The sequence below is a fragment of the Monodelphis domestica genome, chromosome 1 (genome assembly GCF_027887165.1).
Source record: "Monodelphis domestica isolate mMonDom1 chromosome 1, mMonDom1.pri, whole genome shotgun sequence".
In the NCBI taxonomy this organism is placed as follows: Eukaryota; Metazoa; Chordata; class Mammalia; order Didelphimorphia; family Didelphidae; genus Monodelphis; species Monodelphis domestica.
In genome coordinates, this window is record NC_077227.1 from 446,127,100 (window position 1) to 446,138,508 (window position 11,409).

Sequence of the window (11,409 nt, forward strand, 5' to 3'; positions counted from 1 at the left end):
CTAAGTGCTCCACAGCACCTGCTTGAGCCACTTTCATGGCTATTGGAATGAATTATTCTCATCCATACCTTCTACCTGGGGAAATTTTCACACACGCCTATCTACAGGTTTGAGACTTCTCAGTTACCCCCAAATTGGCTTACCCTGCCTTCCAGGATGGTTTACCAGGTTGTGACTCCTGCACATTCTATAGCTTCTTGGAGCCACAGGTGAGAGCTAGATAGCATATGGACAACAAAAGGGGATGAGCAGCCCTGAAAGGGATTAGCAAGCTCTTGCATCAGAGGTTCTAGTCTTCCCTCTGATGCAAGAGCTTGCTAATCCCTTTCAGTCCATTTCTAGTCACTGTGCCCTTGGCTGTCCCGCATACCTAGAGTGCCCTCCCTCTTCATCTTTGCCTCATAGAGTTCTTCCTGCAGGATTCAGCTCAGGTCACACCTTCTCCATAAAGTGTTTCCCAATCTTTCTGGGCCAGTGTTAAGGGCCACTGTTAACATATATATGTGTGTTTGTGTGTGTGATATATATATATATTCATATTTATATATCCATGTTGTCTTATTTGCATTCATATTTGTTCTTGTTGTTCAGTTTCAGTCATGTCTGGCTCTTCATGTCTCCATTTTGGGTTTTCTTGGCAAAGATACTAGAGTTGTTTCCCATGTCCTTCAGCTCATTTGACAGATGAGGAAAAGGAGGCAAACAGGGTTAAATGATTTACCCAGGGTCGCACAGCTACTAAGTGTTTAGAGAAAAATTTGAACTTGAAGATTCCTGACTCCAGGCTTGCCACTGGCTAGCACATAGTAGGTGCTTAATAAATATTTATTGATGATTCTTAGATTCCATCTGCCCTGAAGCTGAAACCTCCTACATGTGCTATCTCCTCTAATGGAATGTGAGCTTCTGCATACCAGGGTCTATCTCAATTTTCTCTCTGTATCTGCAGTGCATAGCAAAATATTTGGCACTTCAAATGATGTCCCACACTTAGACTCTAACATTACAGTCTAGAGGATGCAGAAAAGTCATTAAAGAGAATAATAACATGACTGCATATATGTAACCGATATCAAAATTGCATGCCCTCTCTATATGAGGGGAGAGGAGGAAAGGAAGCAGAGAATTTGGAACTCAAAGAATTAAAAAACAAATGTTAAAAAAAGTTTACATGTAATTGGGGGAGAGAGAGAAAGTGAGAGAGAGAGAGAGAGAGAGAGAGAGAGAGAGAGAGAGAGAGAGAGAGAGAGAGACTGGACAAGCATATGAATAGAGAGCACTATTTTAGGCAACACAGTTATGAGGGTGTTGACTGATACAAAATACCTGAAGGGGAAGGATACTGTGAAAAAAGTCTTGAACCTTACATACTGGAAAAAATCCAATCAAAGAAACATCAGTTGCTACTAATCTTTATGTCTAGTCACCCAACTACAAAAAAACTATGTCGTCTCTATACCAAGGATGTCCTTTATGTGGTTATTAATAGGAAACAAACAGACTTTTGCAAGTGATATTAAAAATGGGTGACATTGTGGGCAGCTGGGTAGCTCAGTGGATTAGGAGCCAGTCCTAGAGATGGGAGGTCCTAGGTTCAAATCTGGCCTCAGCCACTTCCTAGCTGTGTGACCTTGGGCAAGTCACTTGACCCCCATTGCCTAGCCCTTGCCACTCTTCTGCCTTGGAGCCAATACACAGTATTGACTCCAAGACGGAAGGTAAGGGTTTATTAAAAAAAAAAATGGGTGACATTGCTGCCATTTTGTAATTAACTGAAATATAGAAAATTTAAAAATCCTATTGTGCTTTCAAAAAATTATGAAAAAACATTCTATTGAATAGCTCTTTTACAACAAGGCAATGTCTTTCCATACATCAAAGTCATTATAAAATTAAAAAAAAGATAATATTAACCCTATTTCATAACCCTGTAATCATAAACATCAGGGTAGGCATGACACAGGAAAATACATGTTTGTCAAAAGCATTTGCTATTGTGACAGATAGGAGGCAAAGTAAATTGAACACTGAGCTATAATGAGGAAGACCTGAGTTCAAATCCCACTTCAAACACTAGCTGTGTGACCCTGGGTAAGTCATTTTAGCCATCTTTCTGCCTCAGTTTCTTCATCTGCATAAGGATAACAATAGCACCTACCTCTCAGTTGTTGTGAAGATAAAAATAAGGTATTTATGTAGCACTTGGCACAATGGCTGGCATTTAGTAGAGACTTAATAAATGCTTATTTCCTTTCCTTCTTAGTGGTGGAGATTTAGAGTAGAATTTGAAGAGAGATTCCATGTGGTTGGTTAGGTCCTCCAAGATGCTCTTATTTATGGATATGATGATTGTATCAAGTCCTAGGACAACACTGAGCCTCCTGGAAGAGATATGTCACAATTGAGAGGAGTCTGACCAGACCATCCATGTAGGAAAGATCATGTGAATTAAGAAGGTTTGCTGGCTAAATTATAACATGCATTTGAATGGATAACTCATAGAGCTTGTCCTGGAATATATGGCTGAGGTAAACAGTATAAGGCTAAGAAATGAGGAAGAGTGAGCTTGGTTGTTTTCAGGACATTGCAAAGCTTCTTAAGTAACCCCAAACTTCCCATTAAAGCAAAGGTCTATCTTTCAACACCAGCATCCAGTATTGCTATATGGCAGAAAGTATGGAAGATAATAAGACTCAAGGAAATTAAAAATAAATATCACTCAGAGGACTATGAAGAGGAGTATGGTGGGTATGAACTGGCTACAATATAACCAAGAGGGACTTTGAAGATTAGGGGTTAAATATGTCATTGAAGAATTGATGCTAGGAAGGAAAAAATGACCTGATCATGTGGTGAGGGGGAGGAATGAAGATAGCCAGAGTGTTCTTCTGGTATCCTCATGAGATTAGGAGAGAGAGAGAGAGAGAGAGAGACAGAGACAGAGACAGAGAGACAGACAGACAGACAGAGACAGACAGACAGACAGAGACACAGAGAGAGAGAGACAGAGAGAGAGAGAGAGAGGGAGAGAGAGACAGAGACAGAGAGAGACAGAGAGAGAGAGAGAGAGAGAGAGAGAGAAAGAGAGAGAGGAGATGCAAAGAGACAGAGACAAAGAGAAGACAGACAGAGACAGACAGAGATAGACAGAGAGAAAGGAGAGAAATACAGGAGAGAGAGAGAGGGACAGAGAGAGAGAGAGAGAGAGAAAGAGAGAGAGAGAGAGAGAAAGAGGGAGGGAGGCCTCCTGTACAATCAGTGCATTTGAACATTCCTGTCCAAATTTATGTGAGGATATGGAAAAACAGCATTATACCAAATGGGTAGGCATGGATGGGTTTCAATTTGTATTGTTGGAGGGAACTTCTGAATCAATAAAGACACTAATCCATATAGGTATTCTTGATTTCTCCATATCATTGGACACTATTGACCAACCCTTCTATCCTAATACTTTGTCCTCATTTTGTTTCTCTGAAAATTTACTTTTGTGGTTTTTTCTACTCTATCTCTTTGAACATTCCTTTTGTGTATCTAGCTCCATATCCTCTTTTAGCCCTTTAAAGTTGGGTATTCCTGAAGGTTTTATCCTTCTTTAGAATTCTTTAAGTTTTATTGGTGTTCTATACATGTTTATGTTTTATAGGTTCTATGCTTGTTTATTCTCTCTATAAGCTACTTCTTGGTGAGTTCATCTATGATTGCTACTTGAACCATTTGTCACCTAACTGTAGATGACTTCCATAGATCCCTTGCAACTTCTTGACTTCCTCATGAGCTCTTGTACTTTTATAATTATCTCCTGGATAACTCTATCTGAATGTTCTGCTAGCACCTCCATTATCAACCATTCTAGTTTAAATCTATGATTTTAATGAAAGCTCAATAAGTCAATAGTGCAAAAATCATATCCTCCTACTGTATAATTTTCATAAAATCCAAAATTTAAAATTTTTTTGAGAAAACATTTCAGAAAAGAAGCTTGATAACTCCTTTAATGAAGAAAATGAACTGTTTGGAAGAAGTGCTGTAAAGAAACCTCCACCCTGCATCAGAAGATCCAGAATGAACTTTGGGGTGTAATTTATTAAACTGAAGGGGTTTGAAAACATTCTAAATGTAAATTCTTCTGCCAAATGGAACTGCCCCCTAATCGGCCTTTTTGTCAATGTGCTTAGCAAACATTGGTTTTGCTCTCTCCCTCTTCTATTTCCCTCTTATCTCTATTGTAGTTTCCTCTTAGAAAGTACAATGTTGTATGCACCTTTAGTTAGAAGATCTTTAGAGGTATAAGCTGGTTATGTTAAAGGATTCATTGGGGAGACTAGTCTTCCAAAGAATCACAGGGGAAATTGTGAAGTGTGAATCAAACTTTCTTTGTCTGTCAATAGGCAACTTTTAATTTAATCAACCAAAAACTGAAAACACCCTTACTTAACAATTTGTTAGCCAACAAGTAAGAGAATTCACAAGTCACTTACTTAAAAAGTTCACACCCTCAGAAACTCAATCAGTCAGGAACTTGTAAATCCTTTTGATAAGAGTTTACATTTTCAGAGGATGAGAGGTGTGAATCCTACAGACACTGTTCTACCTGGGCAGTGCTAGGCAATTTGGAAGCTGTGATTGGCCCCTATGAAGAGGGGAAGGGACAAAAAGGACAATATAAGTCCTGATCTTCTTTGGCTAGAGAGTTGTCTTCAATTTGAGTCTTCAAGTTGTCTTTAGCTTAAATCTTCATCTTGGAGCTTCAGCTGGTGATCTGCCTCTTGGAGGTGACTCTGGACTTGGACCTTGGCTTTGACTTGGGGCCTTTGATATTGGACTGTTTCTTGGGTGAGTGAGTAGCTGGCCTTTCCTTTCCTGGCTTCCTGGAGAGAGATTAGTTCCAGAGAGGCCTTCATCTCTTGGAGGTGGCATCATTGGTGGAACACCTGTTCCTCTGGTTATGGGTTAAGAAACCCAGCCCGGTTGAGCCAAGCCCCAGAGCAATATTTTGTGATAGGCTAGATATCTTCTTTACCCTTTTTAAAAATTTCTCTACTTTCACTCTTTCCACCTCTTTTTTAAATAAAAGGTATTAAAAATCATTTTCAGTTTGTTATAATACTTTAAATCAGCAACCACAAGATTATTTTAGAATCTTCATATATTTTAGTCAAACCCCTAAATTTAATTCCTTACACTACCTTTTTGCCTAGACTGTTATAATAGTTATCAGTCATGTGTGGAATGGTAGCATCCATTCCACCTATGACAGTTTTGTATTTGCATGTTCCTCTCTTCAAGACCAAACTCAGGGGTTACCTTCTGATTTGAAATTTTTCCTAGCTTCTCTTCCCTCAGAATCATAGGATCTTAGGGTTAGATAGAACCTCAAATAAAGTAATCACCTCCACAACATTTCAAGCCTTCAGTTGAAGATCTTATAGTGAGGAGGATTCCATTATCTTCTGATCAAGTGGATCTTCTGACCTACTTGGATAACTCTAATTGTTAGAAAAATTTTCCTTACCTTGCAGAAGGTGCCTTTTTTACACCTTCCATTAATTAATCCTACTTCTGTCCTCAGCAACCATTCAAAACAAATTTAATCCTTCTTTCTGAAGACAGTCCTTTAAAACATTGAAGTTGGCTACCATTTCCCTTCCCCTTTCTCCCTTCCCCAAATCTCCTTTTCTATAGGGAAAAGATTCTAGTTCCTTTAATCAACTTTAGGATCATGAAGGCATAAGTATAGAATTAAATAAGATCTTAGAGATCATTTAATCCTCTCACTTTACAGATGAGGAAGTTGAAACCTGGAGAGATTTGATTGCCCAAGGGCACACAGTTGGCTAGTGGAAGAGTCAGAATTTGTACCAGATTCAGCAGTCAGCTGTCTTAGGTGATCTTTCTGGAGCATAGGTCTGACAATGTCAATGACCTGCTCACTAAGCTTCAGTCATTCCCTATCCTAGAATCAAATATAAAGTTCTATTTGGCATTTAAAACTCCTATAACATAGCCTCTTTCTACTATTTTTTAGTCTATTAGTACTTTGCTCTCCTTTAAGCATTCTTTTCTCTGGCAATAATGGACTAGTTGCAATTCTTGAAACCTAACACTCTTTTCTACTATTTATGCCTTTGCCCTGGCCTCATGGAATGCTCTTCCTCACTTCTACCTCTTAGCTTCCCTGGCTTTTTTCGAGAGTCATCTCAAAGGTTACCTACATTGTTAGGCTTTTTCCTGGTCCCCTGATCTGCTACCATCTTTCTCCCTTGGAATTCCATCCATCCACTTAGGTTTCTTGTATTTGGCTGTTTAAGTTTTTTTTCCCTTTCTTAAATGACTCTTTGTATTCCAGTTCTGAGCATAGTGCCTGGCACATAGAAAGCTCTAAAGAAATTCTTAATGACTTATTCTTTCCACCATACTACAAAGCTCTTTATATACAGGATATTATTTCTTTTCTCCTTACCTTCCAGATCACCTTCCTCTGGACACACTCTAGCTTACAAATGACCTTCCTAAAGTGTAGGACCTAGACTTCAACATAATCCTTCAGATATGATCTGACCAACAAGAGTACAGTAAGACTACTACCTCCCTTCTTCTAAACACTAAACCTCTCTCTGTCTCTCCATCTCTATTTCTGTCTGTCTCTGTCTCTTTCTATTTTTCTCTTTCGCTTTCACCTTTGCATACACACATTTTCTCTCCTCTTCTCTCTCTTTCACCTCTCTCTATTTCCATCCTTATTTCTATTTCTGTCTTTCTCTTCTTTTCTTACTGCCTTTTAATCTTGATTTTCTTATTTTTTAAATGATCAAAAACATATTATCAGGGCAGCAAGGTCGCACAATGGAAAGAGCACTGGGTCTGGAGTTGGGAAAACCTAGGTTCAAATCTTACCTCAAATACTTCCTAGCTAAGTGACTCTGGGCAAGTCACTTAATTTCTATTGCCTAGCCTTTGCTACTCTTTTGTCTTAGAATTGATACTAAGACAGAAGGTAAGGATAAAAAAAACCCTACTAAATATGAAAAAAAAAATTTTAATCTCTTCATCCCACCTCTCCCCTCCCCCTCCAGACATAATACTGCTCTTACTGTAATCTAAAATCAATTTAGCTTTTTAAGTCACCATGTTGCCCTACTGATATGTTCATAATTTGCTAAAATCTCCAAATCTTTTTTTTACATGGACCTACTATCTAATCATTCTTTTTCCATCTTTTACTTGTGAAACTGATTTCTTGAACCCAAGTATCAACCTTTATGTTTATCTCAGATGGATTTCATCATGTTAGATTTGGGCCATTGTTCTAGTTTATAAAGGTCTTTTTAAAATCCTGGCATCTGCTATATTAGTTTCCTCTGATAGTTCTTTGTCATATGCAAATTTGCTAGGCATGTCTTCTGTATCTTCTTTCATCTTTTATGAGTTATTTATCTCCATGTCTTTGCATTCACTAAAGTGTATTTTTTTTATTATTTTCCCTTTCATTAGATTATATGTTCCTTGAGTCTGAGTTTATATTTATATTTGTATCCTCAGTATACTGTCCCTTGCATATAACGGTCAATTAAGAAATACTTCTTGAGTTGAATTGACAATCCAAGTCAAATAAGAGTCATCATCATTTCTCCATGAAAGTTTTAGTGCATTCACTGAATTAACTCACCCTCATCCAAAAGGTCTCTGTGACATCACTCTATATGATGAGAAACCATCATAGTAGACTGTAGACAAAAGGCCATCAAATTCAGTAAGAGTCCATGGTACCTGGCCCAGTAGCAGTCAAAGTATGTTTGAATCTGAAAAGCTAACCAATAATAATATTCCACTGAAGTTTATCTACCTAATTACATCTATAAGAGTAACCTGGCAAGTATAGATTGATGGGAATTCCAACAAAGAATAATTTTTTTTCTCTTTCCTAACCTTATGGACTCTTGGTTAGGCTGAAACTATTGGAATTACATTCTAAGAGAATGAGGAATCCTGCTTCAGAGTAGCATTTATTCTACTGTCTTTCTCTTCTTCCATGCTTCATGTGATGCAATAACTAGAGATGAATATAGGAAGGTAAGTTGAAGTAATTTTTGGTAATATCCCATGTCTGGCCACTGTAGATTTGAGTTCATGGTAATTTGGTAAAAAGGGCTGAAGACTAAACGATGTTAAAAAAAATAAAATTTGGATACCTACTTCCTACTAAAATCAAATTTTCTAAAGTTATTATGAAATTGATTTAAAGAATATTTCATATCAGTGGACTTGAGACTATATAAATGTTAGAAATAACAATAATGTTGACCATAGGGGCATTCATTAGTCTATCACATATTTTGTGTCCTTTTTTCTTTCTTTAAAAAATAGATTTCTATGAATAGATCCTGTTTTTATTAATAGCATCTATGTTTTCCAGTGAATTTTTACTTATGCCTGTCCTAGAGAGTCAACTTTTATAACAAAAAATTTAAAAATGGGAAAAGTAGTTCAGCAAAATCAGCTGAGCTATTGAAAAAGCCCCTATTATTTGCAATTTTCCACAATCTTAAATTCCCCACCTCTACAGTGAATTGGGATAAGATCCCTTTTTATATCTTGGGGGCAGGGTCAAGCTTGTTCATTATAATTTCAAAGCATTCATTTTTAATTTTTTATTATTTTCATTTATATTATAGTCATTATGCATAGTTTTCCTATTTTTGCTTGCTTTTGTATCTATTCATGTCTTCCTAAACTTCTCTGTATTCATCATATTCATCCATTGTTTCTTAGAATGTAGTAATATTCCATTACATTTGTGTGCTACCATGTGTTTAGCCATTCCCTAATCAATAGCAAGACACATATTCTGACATCAGCAGTAGCAACTCAAGAGAAGACTACTATGTCATTTTACTTAGATATGGTTCATATCCCCAAGAAACTCACATTCGCTTTAAAGGAGATTAAGTAAAATAAGCAGTTACAGATATGATGGAATGAAAAAGACCGAATACAATGGATATCAACATGCGTATACACTGTCTATATAATGCTAAGTATGGATAAAAGTAAACATTTAGTCAATATTCACTTTCAAGAATAATTTACATTTAATTATGCTTTATAATTACATAAAAGTGCATTATATTATTTAATTCTCATAATTCCAAGATGCAGTATAGCTATTACTTATCTCTTTATGGTCAGTCAATAATATTTAGTGCCTACTATGTGTCAAGCATTGAGATAAGCATTGAGGATACACATAAAGGCAAAAAAATCATCGTTGCTTTCAAGGAGCTCACAGCCTAATGGAGGAGGCAACATGCAAACAATTATGTACAAACTGCACTTTTGGATCACTGCCTTGCCATGTGGCAGAAGGGCTTGCATTACTCAATGAAATTATCAGATGGGTTATGCCGGGTTACTCAAGGAGGACAGGTCATAGTGGAAAGTTCTGACAAGAGGCAATCTGCTGGAGAAGGAAATGCTAAATCACTCATAGATTTGCCAAGAAAGCCCTGTGGACAGTATTAAAAAGACAAAATATCTGATACCAGAAGATGGGCCCCTGTTCAATTTGCTACAAAGGAAGAGTGGAGGACAACTACAAGTAACTCCAGAAAGAATGAAGTATCTGAGCAAAGCTGAAAGAAAACTGAGGTATGGGTATGTCAGATGAAAGTTTAATGTTATAAAGATCAAGGAATCTAGAATGTAAGACATATGAACCAAGGTAAGCTAGATATAATCAGACAAAAGATGGAAAGATTAAAGATCAACTTCTTGGCTGTCAGTGAACTTAAATGGATGGGAATGGGTGAATTTAATTCAGCTGATCACTCATATACTACTATGGGCAAGAATACCCTAAAAAGAAAGGAGTATCAATAAAAGGGTGAGAAAGCAGTACTGGGGTATAATCTCAAAAATGACAGAATGATATCTGTTTAAAGACAAAGCAAACTATTAAACAGCAAAGTAATACAAGTCTATTCTCCAACTGCTAATGCCAAAGAGGCCAAAGCCGAGCAGTTCTATGAAAGACTTACAACATCTTTAAGGAAAAAAAACACACAAAAAATATGTCATGGGGGCACCTAGGTAGCTCAGTGGATTGAGAGCCAGGCCTCGAGATGGGAGGTCCTGGGTTCAAATCGGACCTCAGACACTTCCCAGCTATATGACCCTGGACAAGTCACTTAACCCCCATTGCCTAACCCTTACCACTCTTCTGCCTTGGAACCAATATTGATTCCAAGATGGAAGGTTTTTATAAAAAAAAATTTTTTTAAGTCACATTCATTATAGGGGATTGGGATGCTAAAGTAGGAAATCAAAAGATAATTAGAATAATAGGCAAGCTTGGTCTTGGGAGTTCAAAATGAAGCAGGGCAGAGACTAATAGAGTTTTGTCAAGATAACTTCCTGATTATTGCAAACACTCGTTTTCAACAACCCAAAAGGAAACTCTACTCTGGACATCACCAGATGGTCAATTTCAAAGTCAGGTTGATTATGTACTTTATAACCAAAGATGGAGGAGCTCTATATAATCAGTTAAAACAAGAAATGGAGCTGACTATGGGTCAGATCATGAGCTTCTTGTTGCAAAATTCAGGATTAAATTGAAGAAAGTAGGGAAAACTATCAGGAAACATAGGTATGACCTAAATAACCTTCCTTATGAATATGAAGTGGAAGTTATAAGTAGATTTTTAAGGTTTTAGATTTGGCAGAGTACCTGAAGAACTATGGACTGAGGTTCACAACAGAGTAAAGGAAGCAGCAACAAAAAACATTGCAAAGAAAAAGAAGAGCAAAAAAGCATAATGGCTGTGTGATGAGGTAAATACATGAGGAAAGAAGGAAAGTGAATGATAAAGGAGAAAGGGAAAGATATACCTAACGGAATGAAAAATTCTAGCAAATGGCAAGGAGAGATCAAAGTTCCTTAATTGAGCAATACAAAAACATAGAAGAAAACAAGACAATAGAAAAGATCTCTTCAAGAAATTAGAAATATTAAGGGAATGTTTTCATGCCAAAATGGGCATGATAAAAGACAAAAATGTTAGGGAATTAACAGAAGTGGAAGAGATTAAAAAGAGGAGGCAAAGGGGTCAGCTAGGTGGCTCAGTGGATTGAAAGCCAGGCCTAGAGATGGGAGGTCCTGGGTTCAAATCTGGACTCAGACACTTCCCAGCTGTGTGACCCTGGGCAAGTCACTTAACCCCCATTGCCTAGCCCTTATCATTCTTCTGCCTTGGAACCAATCCAAAGTATTGATTCCAAGACAGAATGTAAGGGTTAAAAAAAAAGCAGAGTAGGCAAGAATATTCAGAAGAACTATACAAAAAAGATCTTAATATCACCCATAATCATTGTGTGGTTACTGATTTAGAGCCAGACATCCTGAAGAGT

At 37.2% G+C, this 11,409-nt stretch overlaps 1 non-coding gene across 1 annotated transcript; it reads left to right on the forward strand.

Moving 5' to 3' along the window:
* The first annotated feature begins 265 nt into the window (after window positions 1-265).
* On the forward strand, window positions 266-322 carry MIR12306 (microRNA mir-12306). The gene has a single exon (NR_162834.1). It is a non-coding gene; the product is annotated as a microRNA mir-12306 (primary transcript).
* The last annotated feature ends 11,087 nt before the right edge of the window (window positions 323-11,409 follow it).